This window comes from Mastigoproctus giganteus, chromosome 3 (assembly GCF_048544385.1).
Source record: "Mastigoproctus giganteus isolate SK-2022 chromosome 3, ASM4854438v1, whole genome shotgun sequence".
Lineage (NCBI taxonomy): Eukaryota > Metazoa > Arthropoda > Arachnida > Uropygi > Thelyphonidae > Mastigoproctus > Mastigoproctus giganteus.
Genome location: NC_143577.1, coordinates 222,993,290 through 223,010,519, shown reverse-complemented (window position 1 = coordinate 223,010,519; position 17,230 = coordinate 222,993,290).

Genomic DNA, 17,230 nt, shown 5'->3' with positions numbered 1-17,230 from the left:
TTGAGTTAGGGATTTGATATTTGTATATACACTGAGTGATTACTGAATTATGACCATCTACGTAATACTGTGTTGGGCCACCGTTCGCATGGATAATAGCTACTATTTGCGTAAACATTGACTCCACAAGATGCCTGAAGATGTCAGAAGGGATCTGCAGCCATGCTGCCTGCAAGGCTTTCCACATTGTCAGAATAGATGACAGTTGCATGTCCATACGTCTCGCTTTCCATTCCAAAATGTTGCACAGGTGTTCAATTGGATTGAGGTCAGGCAAATTTGGAGGCCAATGAAGATGGGCAATATCTCACTGTGTTCCTCGAACCACTTGTGCATGTGTGTGTGGCCCAATGACATGGCACATCTTGGAAGATCCCATTTCCGTCCAGGAAAAATGCATGATGTTAGGGTTTCACATGGTCTCTTAAGAACTGCCAATAGACCTCACCAGTGAAATGTTAGTCCATATGCACCAAGGGTCCTAGTTCTTGCTAGCAAACTGTGCCCCATATTAAGTAACCACTGCCACATACCTGGATAGTGGGCACCATGCATGATGGGTCCATGGACTCGTGTTGTTGCATGTGCCACACGCTAAGGCACCTATCAGCATGCTGCAAGGACTCATTCAACTAGGACACTCGTTTCCAGTCTTACAGTGTCCAACCAGCATGTTGACACCACTGCATTCACTGTTGATGATGACCAATGGTGAGGAGAGGGTGTCTCTTGGATCCTCTGCTGTGGATCCCCATAATGCCTGAGTATGTGATACATCATTTGGGATATTGTCCTTGCATTTTCCATATTGTGTTGTGGTGACAACTGTCATACATTTGTGTACAGTGTCATACAGTTGTGTGACCTGCTGTTGAGCCTGTACAATGCATAGCACCCTTTGCTTACCACAAACAGTCACATTGTGTAATCTTTTACAGTTCTGTCAGCAGTAGGTGGTTTGCTCCTTTGACACTATATATTCCTGTCACACTGAAACCCAGGTCATAACTTCTGGCAATAAAGTGGAATTTAAACTATGTATTTAAACTGTACTTTGGCTTCATTTCAGATTTTTCAAATTGGTTCTATAATTTTTTACATTATTTTTTTTTTTCACATTGGGAGGTGCCACTAATAAGGGCTGTGCATGCTGCTTCCATCCCTAGCATATGGAAATGCAGTCATAGGTTCCTTAAAGTTACAGGGAAGAGAACTACTTTGAGCTTCAGATATCTAGGCAGTGTATTAGGAAAAAAACAGAGTACTGAAGAAAGACAAGTCTTGTCCTTATTCAGAGACAAGATTATAAATTTAGGGCCCCTTCACAGATTGCCAAACAGTCCTGTATGAGCTTTAACAATCATATCAAACCTGCTTTCCCCCCATGTGGTGGCAGACCTGGCAGTTTCAAAGCTCGCCACAAATTTTCAGTTGCATTCAGAATAATAAATATATTTAAATAAAAAGCACTAACTGGATGCTACTAAATAACACCTCTTCACTTAGCTTAATAATATTGTATCCTCATTATTCTTGAAATACAGTGTTCAACATGTATTGGGATCAATGAGAAAACAGTTAGATAAAAGAACACCCATGGATTTTAATCCCATCAGTAACCCTCTGGGAACACTACAAATTTTTGGGGAGGAAAAGACTGTCATCTTATTCCACTCCTCCCATAGGCTGCAACTAGGTCTCTGCTTGAAATAGGACACCCTGTTTTGGCTCTAAATAGTTATTCCAGAACATCCCAAATGTATTTGACTGGTTTTTGATCTGGATTGTAAATGGCAGAATCACCATATTATTCTCCTCAAATCACTGCTGTACAGACTGCTTTCTGAAAAAAAAACCATAGCCATACTGATTGGGAGAACTGCTAATATTTAGTTAATGTAAAATCATTCAGAATGCCACAATAGCTATGTTCAAGGTTTCACTAATGATGACCAGATGGACTTTACCACATCACATAACTTATGAACTTCATTTTGGGTGCAATACATTGAGTTTATTTTACTAGTCTTACTTCTTTGGGCATACACCACACCTGGGTGTGGTGTATGCTAGGATGTATGCTCTGATGCTAGGATTGTGCAGTGTGATTCATCACTCTACATCACATTCTTCCACTGCTATAATGTCCACCTGTATGATTATGGTAACCAAGTCTATGAAGGTTTTTTTTCTTTTTTTGCTGGTCTTATACTTTCATGTGTTCTGCTAACTGTCTCTTGAGTTAGTTTATTAAATGTGCCTCTGAATTTTCTTCTTGCCATTTCAACTGTCGACTTGCCCTGGATCCATTAATGGTGATCTACCTGACTTGGGATAAATGGTTATCTTCTCTCTTCCATTAGCATGTGATGTTCCTCTGGCAGTTGATTTTGCATGGCCCACTCTTTTCATTATCTGGCAAATGAACATGTCCACTATATGATAACCTGCTGTCACATCTCTTGAAGGGGTCTAGTATTAGTATTACTAGTGGTAAGAAAGCAAGCTGTATAGAGCATCAGCCAAAAAAAAAAAAACTACCACCTCACCAAGAATTTGTCTAGTTCTTCCTTGAATTTATTCAAATGCCCACTTCTACAACAACAAATGAACGTTTGTTCAAACAGCTGACCACCCATTGGCTGAAAACAAACTTCCACACATCTATCCTACCACCATTCTTCCTCAATTTGAATTTATGTCCCCTCATGTGTTGTCTTAGCACGCGAGAGAATGCCATCAACATTAAGCTTACTCAATCCATTCAAGGCTTTAAATACCTCAATCAGATCTCCTCGCAGGGACCTAGTCTCCAGAAATTGCAACACCTTTCTTTGATAAGATCAACCTTGGGCTTTTCTCATTCCAATTATGTTCCATTTATTACCGATATAAAACGCATGCATGCCTTTTATATTCTACTTTTAACTGGTAATGCTATGTTTTCTCTGGAAATAACCATTAATTTCTTATGGATGAGATGCCACAATATATATTGGAGAATGGTTTATTATCAAATAAAATGTAAGGAACCCATTTTGTATATGCAGATAAAGTCCACATCTGTGCATCATTTAGCAATTTTAATACTAAAAAAGATGAATGAAATTAGTATTATTATATCAACTAAAAAAAAAAAAACTTACAAAAAAGGATTCAAAGGTGTCCAAATATGTACAGTAACTAATTCCTCATTTATTTATGTACCATTGCACAAAACTGTTTTTGCATGTGCCCACTATGAAAATCTATATAGACATACACTGAAAGGACAGAATTCATGGAATATCTGGTTCCTGGGCAACACAACACTGTCACCCCTCTCGCTAGTGGACGAACTCACCGCTTGGCAGGTATATAGGTACACTGCATTCACGTAGATGGTAATTTGATGTCAGTATGGATAAACATATTGAGTTAATCAACTTTGAAAGAGGGATGATAATGGGCGCCCAACACATGGGTCACTCCATCACTGAGGTGGTACAGAAATTGCACTATCCCTGTTGACAGTATCAAGAGTGTATCTGGAATACACCATTTCTGAAATAATATCTCACCGTGGACAGCACTGTGGGGCAGAGAAAAGGTGGTGGATGAACTTGGCCGTCGATGTCTGTCTCGCATTGTTTCAGCCAACCAGAGAGCGACAGTGGCACAAATCACTGCCGACTTCAATGAGGGAGATGCTAGAAATGTCTCCACCAAGACTATCAGGTGATGATTAGCCACAATAGGTTATGGGAATGCCAACCCACCAGAGTCCCATTGATAACGCCACGACATACAACTCTATACCTCAACTGGGCGAAAGATCATCGGCACTGGATGACTGGAGACAGATCTCTTGGTCTGATGAGTCCCATTTCCAGTTATTTCAAGCAGGCGGGAGGGTACATATCTGGCTGAAACTACACAAAGCTATGCACCCGTCATGTCAACAAGGAACTGTTCAGGCAGGTGGACAGTCGATAATGGTCTGGTGTTTGTTCAACTGGCACATGTTGGGACTTCCAGTACATCTAGACGCATCTCTGAATGGTCCAGGTTACATGTCCATCCTTACAGACCATCTGCATCCCTTCATGTTCATCATGCACCCACAGGGCAATGGACTCTTCCAGCAGGACAATGAGCCTCCCCACAGAGCTGTGGTGACTAGATTTTACCACCATGGAATGGCCTCCCCATTCACTAGACACGAACCCTGTGGAGCATCTTTGGGATGCTATGGCTATGGAAAGGTCTCTTTGAGCTTTGGATCCTCCACCCAGGAATGCAACGGAATTATGCACAGCAGTGCAGCAAGAATGGATGGAAATACCTGTGGAACGCTTTCGTGAACTCAATGCCTTGCCGTGCGACTGCCCTTATCTGGGAAAAAGGTGGGCCTAACAGTTAGATAAAAGAACACCCATGGATATACCAGGTAGGTATCCCACGATTTCTGTCTACTCAGTGTACAAAATGAATTAAAAGTCACATCTAGTTAACCAACATTGCCTTTGGTCACACTGAACAGTTTTTTTAATGTCTCCTATTTTTTTTAAATGCTGCAAGTAAGACTATGACAACCATTTAGATTTTCGTTACTTATATGTTTGTATATATACTAATTGCATTTCACTGACTTTTTAAAGTTTTCCTAACTTTTTGTTCATATTGTATGTTAAAATGTACACAGGCATCCTTCAAGTTATGCAAGTTGTATTTACATGTGTTACTATTAACACATTCACTGCTAGCTTTTCTGACGACCTCTTTTACCCATGGATTGAACCAATCTAGACTGGAAAGAGCAGAGACATTATTGGGTTTTCTTCTCACTATAACTGAACCAATCAGCCTCCAGTGAAGATTGCTTGACAAAAATATTCAGTTTTTCTTCTGTAAAAAAAAATGGTTCCCCCTCCAAGTGGATAAACCCATTGGAGTATATTGAATTGCATAACGAAGAAGTGAACATGTTAAAGGGTGATATTCATGGAATATCTTTGTTGGTGAACATCCTTCACTAGTTCAATGCATAAATTTACTAATTTTGCTTGTAAAATTGCCAAAAATAGAAATCAAACACATTAACTAAATTTCTTCAGTCAAAGCTAGTCAAAGTTTGTTTGCAACTCACAAAGAAATTCACTTATCTCTCTCTCTGCCTCGTTTCCAAACAGTGATGTTCAGAACTGAAATCTTATTCTTTATAAGAAAACCCCTTTGTATCCTTAATCTTCTCTCTCCAACAGGTTCACATCTTTCCTAAAATGAGGGTTCCAAAAGCCTGTATGCAAATATGTAACTGTATGTAAGCTTGTATGAAACATTCAAGATGTGGCCTAACCATTTATTTATATTATAGAATAGTCCCTCTTTGTCTCTATTGGTTAGCACATTATGGCTCAAGCTGCCAATGCACCATTAAACACTAAACCAACATTGCTAATGACAAAGTTCCTGAATATTACAGACAAAACCAAATGAAGTCCTAGTAGGCTTTGTACACTGCTCAGAGATTTTTGTACCAGACTATGTTTTATCCCTCCTAAGTCTTTATCTTAATCAACTACTGTATCTCAAATTTCATTATACCCAAATGGTACATTACTCAAGGACAGTGTTTTTCAAGAAATGGAATATTTTGGTAATGGATAAGAAACTGGTGGAACACCAAATCCATATAAATTATTTTGTTCATTCACTTTTAGCGCACGAGCAAAATAATTCTGAATGAATGTTCAGATTGTTTTCTATATATTGCTTACCAATTCTCTTAAACTTGATACATTATTCATAGGCCGGCATACTGTTTGCTGAAAGAGATCAGCAAATCTCAAAATAGGTAATATGTGAGTGCCCTAAGTTTTAGCTTGTATAAAACAGATTCATTTTTTTTAGAGATGTTTTTTGTGTAAAATGATATCAGAAATCTAGGTCAACTTGTGTCATCTCTATGACACAAGTTGACCTAGTATGAGCATAAGTATGTCGCCTCTAATATGAGCATAAGCTTAGGAAGCCAGAGCCAAAAGTTGGCTTCTGTCACAGGAGGGACAAAAGTGTCCTGGGACAGAAAATGAAAACAGAAATGTATAAAATTATATTCCAATTTAAATTTGAAATGAAGTTTCTCCAAATGCATTTAAAAACTCTCGCTCACCCTGTATGCATTTCTACAAGTAGCAAATGGTTTTCTTATGCACAGCTACAACTGACAACAACAGCAGTCTTATTAGTATGGAGTGAGAAGCTATCTCAGCCTTTTTAGTAATCTGATGATAGACTGGCAGAGACCTTGAAATGTCACGATTGATGGATTGATTGATTTGTTGTTTAATGACACATTGGCGGCTGAGGGCATAAAGCACCAAGTCAAATTTAATGGAATACTAAGCATTTTGGTAGCCTATACTTAGGCTACCATGTCAAGCAAGTAAATATTATGTAAAAAAGGTATAAAGAAATGTCACGAATTATCAAATTTAGTACAGAGCAAATCTCTAGCAACCTCACATCTCTTCCATCATGCAATACGATTAATGTCTTTTAAGGTTATGATGGGCATCATGGTGAGATCCAATCTTCTTTACTTTCGAGGGTACAGCTCCTAAACAGTGTTTGCAAGTTGTTGTTGTTATTTGGTTTTTTTAGGAGCATTAGCAACTAAGGCCATATTGCTCCGGTGCGGTGGTCATTCCCTGACCTTTCCGCAAGCTCCGTATTTGGTGGTGACGGGCTCGAACCCCGGTCTAATCAAGAAGCGTGTGCTACGCACTGCTGCTCCTTCCCACCTGGCTACGGAGGCGCCAGTGTTTGCAAGACAGCCGCTAGATAGTCCACTAGACTGAACCTATTGGTAACCCTCTAGGCTTCTGGATCAGCTAGTGTATAATCTTGCTGCCTCTACTCTGCCAGATAGTGACTGGAAGGATTCCGAGTAGTGTGTATTTGGTGGGGGGGGAGCATTATTGAGGCCACATTATGTCAAGGAGCTGGGTATATTCTTACCATGTGTATGCCATATCCAAAAATTTCATTACTTCCTACAACGTGTCCTTGCCACCCTTTCTTACTTCTGAATATACCATGAAGAAAAATGGAATGATCTGCAAGATTTCTTGTTTTCCTTGGTTGGATTACTGTTTCGAATCTTCTGGTGTCAAAGTTGGTCAGATCGTGTCAGTGAAATTTTTTTTGTAGGGTCCTTTATTCCATACACCTTAAAATCTTGTCCTTTATCTAAAACTTGGCTTTCTAATAAATGTGCTAAGGCTGTTCAAGAGAAGAATGTTGCTGCATACTGTAAGTGGCTTGTATCCAAATGTCCCGGTTCATTTTTTGCCCACACCAAAACTCGCAATAATTGTAAAGCAGTTATTAATCAGTCCAACTTGATTTCGAAAGGGGCTAAGAGTAGAAAACTTGTTTCTTGTCTAAATGGTAGCCGAACATTCTGGTCTCTTTCCAAAGCTACTGGCTGCAACTTTTGCCCATCTCTGTTTCCACCTCTGTCAAGACCAGATGGTTCTATTGCCATTTCAGCCAAAGATAAAGCTGACCTGCTAGCATCCTATTTTCCTTCCACCTTGTGTATTGATGATCTTGTAAACCACCTCCCACCATTCCCAGTACGCCCCATTTGATGCCCCCTGTGGTCTTTCATCAAAAGGATTTTGAACAATTTTCATGTTAAGAAAGCTCCAGGTCCTGATGGTATTTCTCCACATGTTCTTAAAATCTGTGCTCTGAACTCTCTTGTTGTGTTGTCTTTTTTCACCTCTGTCATTCTTATTCCAAAGGTATTTTCCATTCTGCTTGGAAAATTGCTCATATCCAGCCAGTTCCCAGACCAGGGTGCCAAATCCCTCCTATCCAATTATCATCCCACTATACTTATTTGTACTCTTTCTAAAGTAATGGAGAAATCAATTAACTGCCAACTCAAACTCTCTCTAGAAGCCTTTCATCTGATCAACGATCGCCAGTATGGATTCCATCACTGTCAATCCACTGATGATATTCTGGCTTATGTTACCCATCTGTGAACAAATTCAATGGAAAAGTTTGGTGAAACTCAAGCAGTTGCTCTTGACACTTCAAAGGCTTTTGATCATTTGATATAAAAGTCTTCTAAAAAGCTTCTATCTTACGGTTTGGCAATTGTTTTTTGTAATTGGGTATCCAGTTTTCTCCCTGATGCTCACTATGGGTGATGGTAGACAGCTCTCTGTCTTCTTACTTCTCCACTAATGCTGGTGTTTCCCAAGGTTCAGTTCTTTCTCCCACTCTTTCTCTCTTGTTTATTACTGACCTTCCATTGACCAGAAATAATATCCATAGTTTTGCTGATGATAGCTTATTGCATTCCACCTTTGAGAAACCTTGCTCTGCACAAACAGCTTCAACTTCTCGAATATCCACTACCAATTCCTTAAATGCTGATCTCCAGGTAATTTTTCAGCAGGGCAAAGATAACTTAGTTGATTTCAATGCTTCTAAAACTCAGTCCTATCTTATATCTCGCAAAAGAGTTCTTCTGCTCCTATACTTATTTTCAGTGACACTCTGATTTCTAGGCATGATGATATATCTCTATTGGGGATTACTCTGACTTCTAATCTCTCTTGGCATAAGCACATTACAAATATTGCTTCCTCTGCATCTAAAAAACTGGGTTTTCTTTTTTTGCCGTCAGTGTTACTTTTCTTCCAAACAGCTGTTCCCTCTGTACAAATTGCAAATCTGCACTATCATGGAATAATGTTCCCACATCTGGGCAGTACCCCCAAAACCTCTCTCAGGTCTCTAGACTCCATTCAAAAGAGGGCAGTTTGGTTAATTAATGACTCATCTCTAACAGTCTCTCCACTTTTCTGTCTCACAGACATTCTGTTTCTGCTGCATGTCTTTTCTACAGATACCCACAGGCACTGTTCTTCTGAAATGGCTTCTATAATTTTCACTCTCTCTTCCAAAGCAGTCTGAACATGTGCCATAACCAGTCAACACCCTTTTATTGTCGAAATTCAAACTCACAGAATCAACTTCATACATATTTCCAGAAAATTATAATCTACAAAAGTTCAAGTCTAATGTCAACAAGTATCTTCTTTAATCTTGTCAACTTTTAACCCATGCAGGTACTAAGGACTATAGGTTCTAATACCTGTTGTGTTTGGGGTTTTCATAAAAAAAAAATAATAATAACAATAAAAAGTGCTAATGACAAAAGTGTGTCATGTCAACATGTACATACCAGAATGAATTTATATGCTAAGGTATAGACACCAATTTAAAAAATAATGTTGGAAAATATTTGGTTACAATTTTAATCTTATTTTTGTTGTTTAATCTGTAAACCAGTTCAATTTGTTGTTAAACATGTAAATCAGTTTTCATCTCTTGAAATATTGAAATAAAAGTGTTAAATAACTTAGGACTCAGCTTCTATATTTGACCACTTTTTACCTTTTGAGTATCATTTATTTTGCCATTAAATTTTTTTTTTTTTTTTTTTTTTTTATTGAATTGCACTTGCAGTGTAATTCAACAATTTCTGTTTTTTCATCATGGCAGCAAGTCACATTCTAAAATCTGAACTAAAAAAAAAAAAAAAAAAAAAGATGTATATTTAAAGCATTACCTATTAACTTAAAAAATTTCAATGACACATCTTCCAACATGTTGCCATACACTAGTTGAGAACCAGTGTCAAGGTTATTGGATAGTGGTTATTCAAACTGTCAACACGAATTCTTCACCTGATTTTCAGGTGCTTCATTTTGACAGGATTATACCTGTAATGTAATTTTAGTTACTATTGTCACTTCCCTTGAAGCCAATTTTAAAAATAACTAAATTCTGCTTATTTTTCATAAATCCACAGTTGTTTGTTGTTAACATGCTACTGTTTGAATGCATCTGTTGGAATAGCAGGAAGTATTATAAATATAATTCACAGGCAAACTGTACTTGACTAAATTAAAACCATTAAGAAAGAATAGGAAACTATCACATTCATCTGAAAAAGCTGTGATGGCTACAATTGAGATCTGTACAACTTATTCAGATGAATGAATGAATGAGCCTGATTGTTTTTCATTGAGTGAACAGTATACAAAATTACTTCATTAAGTGAAGGGCATACATTAGGAGTTAATTATAGGAAATCATTCCTACTTAAAAATTGTGCGTGAAACAAAGCATGAATTTATCAGATTAAAAAAATAAGCAAATCAAATTGAATATATAGCATTTCTTGGAATTTATTAAAATTGTAAGACAATAATATGCCTTTTGAACCAAAATCAATGTAGTATTATCTTTGAAAACAGATTTACTTTTGAAAAGATATTTCTATAGTGGATTGAAACAAACCACTCAAAAGAACATCAAAACAAGGAATAAGAATACATTGAAAAATAATGCAAACAAATTTAAAATTTAAAAGAGATCTGCTATCAAAATTTAGCATCATTAAAATACTAGCTTCAATAACAAAATTATATTAACAAACACGTGCTAGAATTTGATTATCACTATACATAGTTTTCATATTTTTGTCAATCGTCTTAAATTGAAAATAATACTAAGTTAACATTTAAGTTACAGTATTTTTTAATGATTTTTTTTAAATTTGTTAAAAATTAATTAAAACTAATTATTTTGCCTATTTTCACAAAATACTGCTGCCTATTAAGTGTTTCATATCAAACTTTATTCTAGATCAGGTGTTTTCAAAGTATAGGTCATTTTTTTGGACTATTACATATTAAAACTTGTGGCTGTTATTTTTAGAAATTCAACCACATATTTTATATTTTTATTATATATAAATAATGGACAACATAACCATACATACAGATGCAATGCAATCGCATGCAATACACTTGGACAGTTTTGGAGGCACGATTGAAGGTAAATATATCAGTCTATAGTAGATGATCTATTGTGTTAAATTATGGAAGTGTTGCATGTAAGTAAAAAGAAAATGGACTAATAATTCTGTTAAGGAACAAAATCAGCGAGTGCTGTCTCGTTCGCAAACAGCATGCATGAAAGAACAATACATATTATGCTTCTTATATAAACAGTCAATCATGCTTCCATAGCCGAGTGGTCAGGAGCGGGAGTGCAGTAGCACACGCTCTTTGAGTGGACCGGGGTTCAAGCCCCTGACTGCTGAATACGGTCGATCTGCCAACCCGCAATGGACCAGCGTGGCAGATTATGGTCCATTTCCCTCAGCATGAATCGTTGAGGAGGCTTCCATCCTGCAGTGGGTTGATAATGGCTGCACCTTACCTTGCCATGCTTAAAAAAATTTAATCAGTTTGACAGGGAAAAGCCTAACCCTCACATGTGGGATCTAGAGGGATATGTACGTAGATCTATGTTTTGAAAGGCATTTCAAAAAATGTGTTCATTCATGCACAAATTTTCATGAAATTTTTCTAGTATGTACTGTTGTCTTATCTTTTTCCAACTAATTGTAGACACTAATAGAAGGCAGCACAACCATAGTTTTAAATACTGGAAGAGGATATTGTACCTGTTGATCTCAGTTATCTGATTTTAGCTCATAAAAGCTGAAACTAATGAATTTCTCTGAAACAATCCAGAAGTTAATAAAATCAAATCATGTTATACACAAATATACGGAGGATATTACTGCATCACAAAAAAAGTAATGAGTTTTATTTTAAAATATTTTTAATGATTTTATTTAAAGATTCTGATCTGATTTTTGACAATAATTGTACTCTAGTGACAGTTTCATTAATTAGTTTTTATTTTGACAATAGAGTCAAAAGAAAAACTAATTAATATTTTAATTAAATATAAAGCATTTATATACAAAGATTTTATTTTTACAAAATTTAAATAGCCATGAAGAAACTCAATCCAACAGAGCCTGCTACTATTGGAAATTCAATACCCACCCATGCCTGGTAAACTCATTCCTGAAAGGATTAAGTGTTCAACAGTAAATTTTCAGAAAAGCTTAGTAAAATAAAGCTTTAGTTCTGGCTAGCTATATATAATTGCCAATGAAACTACAGAATTTTCAAAGATTCCTTGATGAAAGTTATAGACATTGTTTACCCTAAAATTAAGTGTGCTTTTAGTGAATTCAGCTTGATGAAAACATGCCCTACAAAATTGAGGGTACTACCAAAGGCCTTCAGAAACACCTTCAAGAAAATAATAAAAAAAAACAAATGCAACTTCTACTGCAACAGATGAAAGCACATGCATTTAATATGGCTCAAAGGCTTTTACCCATTAAACTAACAGGCAGAATTCAAACAAACACATTTATAGCAGTTAAGGTTAATTCATTACCACTGTATTATCTCACATTCCCAAGATGGATCACATCATGACATCACTGTTTGATGTTAACCTAATCAAAATCAAGGTGTTATTCACTAGCAGTTTAAGATTTCTTAGAAGTGTCTCAAGCTGAATTTGGTGATGCAGTAATATTTCCCACCTATTAAATAGTTTAGCATAGGTAGAACAATGAAATAACTTTTCTCATGAGGAGAAAAACACATTTAAAACATATTTTAACACATCTGGCAACATGCCAAAAACTTTCTGATGAAAGGATAGACCTTTTAATATTTCATGTTCAGAATATTCTAAATATCATCTAATTAGTAAACATTATTACATGAATACAACTATCCTTTCTGGATTTCAACATGTGTAACCAAGAACTAAATGAAGCATGATAAAAGGCACTTCACATTGTGCTGAAGTAAAAATGTTTATTACCAGTAAGTTGCACATTAATTTAGGTATGTCCCAGTGACCTGCTAGTCTCGTCCAATGCAGATTCTATGCCACACTGGATGAGAATCTATCCCACCAGCTATTCAATCTGCCTCAGTCCCTACCACCAACATCACTTATCTAATCCATCTTTCAGCAGGGCAAGCATACTTCAGTTTCCTTGATTTTCTCTGCATTGAAATCACTGGCCTCAGTATGGGGAAACCCAAACTGAGGCCAGTGATTCTCCCCTTTTCTTACTGAGGTGCTCATGGCATCTCTTGAGGATAAAGCCATTATGTCCTCTCCACTACACAAGCAAAAATTTTGATTACATTATGTGGATGATGAACTACCCATTTCGGGTCATAGACTGCAATTGCTTTCCAGTTTCTATGGCCATCTGAACACCATCCATCTAAACATCAAGGCACTATGCACTGCTGCTCCTTCCCACCTGGCTACGGAGGCGTGCAAACACCAAGGTCAAACTTAAGAAAGAAGTTGCCAATGAGCTCCCCCTTCCTGGATGTGTTACTTTACAGGTTAGATCACTCTCTTTCATCTTCTTCCAGTCCAACCATCCCAGATCCATAAAGATTGGGCTCCTTAAACCCTAGATCCTTTGAACCTTCAATATCTGCAAGGTACTCAAACTCTACGTTGAGTTAGCCCACATTAAAAGTGCCTACACTCATAATGGTACCCACTACCCTTCATCAGAAACAGACTTCCATTTAAACAGAGCTAACACCCATGTATTTTTAACTTATTTCTGGTTTTTGTAAGTGTTACCTCTTATTTCATTGTTTCTGACATGTTTTAAGTGTTTTAGAGTATGTTTATCACCGACAAAATAAAGCAGGAATTTTAGAAGTTATGCTTGGCATGTTTCCTATGTTTCAGCATAGTCTATCAGGCATGTTTACATTGCCATGTAACTCACTAATAATAAACTTACATTAAATCAACATGTAGTGCAAAGTGCCTTTTATCATTCTTTATTTGATTTCACTATGTAATGCTTTTCAAAATTCACATAAGATCCATTCCAATTTAGGATACATTTCATGTGCCATCTTGTGTTCTTAGGGACATACAGTTAGAACTAACTGATTTGAAAGAGAGAACTGATGCAAAGAATTCTCACCACAATAAAGGTTTAATGAATTGCTACAAGGGACTCTCTTTGAGGGTGAATCAGAGGACATCAAATATGTCAACAAATGGTTTTCTTATGTAGAAGTACATATATCAAATACTCTTTACCTTGAACATAAAATACTCTTTGAAATACTCTTGAAAAGAAAATACTCTTTACCTTGAACATAAATAAGCTTAAGTTAAAATCCAAGATAATGGATGGTCATCTTCAAACAGTGTTTACACCAAGTTGAGTTTAGCTATAAAAAGTATAATTCTAGATAAAAATACTTCCCAAATTTTTAATTTTAAAATTACATAAATTTTAAGTCTACTTTTCAAATGTCATCTGTTAACAAAATGTTTTGTTTTCCCCTTTATTTAGATATATAAAAAAGAGCATCTATGTGTGTGGCTCATTAACTACATCTTGTATGTAGACATTGCCCCTAAAAAAGATAAAATAAAAAAGTGATCTCCTGCTGTAGACAAATTGCAAGTATGATTTAAAAATACTAATTTTACTCATTAAAGATGCATTTTATAATTATTATACCAGCAAATCATCTTCAGAGAAAAATTATTTCTGATAGGATTTATTATGAGCTTAGTGAAATATATTTTGAACATATTTTATCATTGATACTGTGATGATCTGGTTAATGACATTTCTTCTGGGAGAAAGAGGTATTATGAAGAGGTACTAATTAAACATTTGAAATTATTAAAACCAAGTTTATGGCTTGCTTAATAGGAGCAGATAGGTGGTTTCTGCACTTGTGATCTTTGTAAAGTCTATCTGCATTTATAGCAGCAGAGTCATTAACACATGAAAGAAGATTTGTATATAGGAAACAACTAGGCAAAATTGGGAACTAATAAAATAGCTCAAAAACAATAAAAACAAAATATAATAAAGTAATTAAAAATTAATGTATTTATAAGCAAAATGTTTCCAGCTATAAATACATTAACAGCTAAAAACAGTTTTTCACAAGCAACTACTCAAGTTCCTATGATGATTCATATTATTTCCATTTCTATTGCTCTGTATTCTCTATAACACTACTTGATATTAAAAGAACTAATGGCCATTTACCACAAGAGTAAGAGATTACCTCAATCTTTTTCGTAGAATGCTTCCAGTCAATGCTCTCCAAATGTAATGAATAAAATAAGATAAAATATACGGATAAAAAATGATTTAATGAATTCTTTCACTCATAGAGATATGACCAATTCGATGCGCAACGGAATTGAAAGCCAACAGCCCCAACCCAACCCCGAAACACATCAAATCAACACAGCAAGACCAATGCAAGAGTGTGAGAAGACATTGTGTCAGAATAAATAATTAAAATCGGTGCTTCCGAGAATAAATAATTAAAATCACTATTAAAAATAAAAATAAAATCATGATAAAAGATTAAAATCACAATTAAAAAATTAAAATCTCAAAATTAAAATTTGGATGAACACTCAAATTAAATGAAATCCACAGCTGTTTCCCTTCCTTAAGCAGACAACACTTTGACTAATTGCCGTGTTCACAGGATAGAAATATTGTGAAGTGTATGTGTGTGTTTGGCTTTTAAATGGAGAGATTTGTACTGATGCATGTGTAAAATAAGACCAGAAATCCGAAATTAGGTAAGGACGTCACACATTGATAGAATTTTCATGTAGTTTCATTTCACGCATTTCAGCAAGCAATGATTTTATATAATTACATTGTATGTTTAAAATTTCCGCTTCATTGAATAGTAATGTGTGACCTTCGTTGACGGCATGAAAGGCGAATTCTGACGCAGTTGCGTGCAATGTGCAGATGGAAGCAGCATGTTGCTTGACATGTAAATCTAAAGGTACAGGGAGTGAACCCCTCATACAATGAATTGCACTGACTACATGAAATCTTGTATACAAGATCATTTACCTGTGCTGAGCAAGAAGGAAGAACTGTGTGATTTTTTAAATATATTATGGAGCTTCTGCATAGGCCTGGCTATAATCTTGAATTCTGTATTTCTAAAGAGTTTATTGAGTTGCTTGTACCATTGTTCGGTGTACAGTATAGAAATAAAGTAGTTTTTATTGGTTTTATTAATAGGTATTGTATTTGCTGTCTTATTTTTAGCCTGTAATCTGATTTGGTTAATAACGGAGAGAGGATAGCCTCTATTTTAAAACCTATCGGTTAGAGTATCAATTTCTAAGTGTAAGGTAGGTTCAGAAGTGGAATATTTGTAAGCGTTGAAAAACTGGTTAAATATTATGGATCTCATATAAGTGAATGGATGATAACTCCTGTAAAGCAGGTACAACCCTGAATTGGTGGGTTTCAGTAAATGCTAAATTGAATTTTTTGCATGTCTCATGTGAGAGTGAAATTTAAGAAATTTAGGGCTTTTGTATCTATATGTTCTTCCTCCAATGTAAAATGTAGTCTTGTGTGAATGTTGTTAAATACCTGTAGAATGTCCTGAGTGGTGTTATGATCCGTTATAACAAGTATATCGTCGATATATCTTCCATAGTAAGTAATGCGGGGGAGAAATGGCGTTAAATGTACGTGCACAATATTAGCAAGATAGATTTCTGCTATAAGACCGGGTTCAAACCCAATGGTAAACTGAAAACCTGTTTGTATATAGAGTCTTTAAATGCGAAATAGTTAGCTTCAAGAAGAAGCTTGATTAATTTAAAAATTTCCTTTTTGGGTAATTTAGTGTGATTTATCACGATAGTATCGCTATTTAACAGTTTCCAAACTACATCGAGAGCAAAAGTCTTCATTTACATTACTGTACAAGGAAGTAACATTTAACGAAAATAATTTATCATTAACGCCAACTTAATATCTTTAATACTATTAAATAGAGTGTCATAGTTTTTTTATGTAGAATTTTTCAACTGGCTAAACCGTTTTATGATGTTATATGAGTGTGCAGCTAAGTGTGAAAATGCTGAATTTTTGTATGACACAATAGGGCGTATGGGAAAACTAGGTTTGTGAAGTTTAACCTGTCCAAAAAGTACAGGAATATTATAAGTCTTCGCTTACAGCTCTTTTAATTGGGCCATAGAAATAAAATCACTCTTACGGTATACAGTTAGGGTTTTGTTATATTGGTTTACTAAATTTGTAAATACAGAAGGGTCTATCTCCTTGTAAGTGGAACTGTCTGATATAAGAGTCCAATTTGCTAATATAGTCCGTTTTATTCATAATAACTACAGTGTCCCCTTTATCTACTTTTTATCTTTGTTCCCTATAAGACTATGCAATGCTATAACTTCATTCTTATTCAGT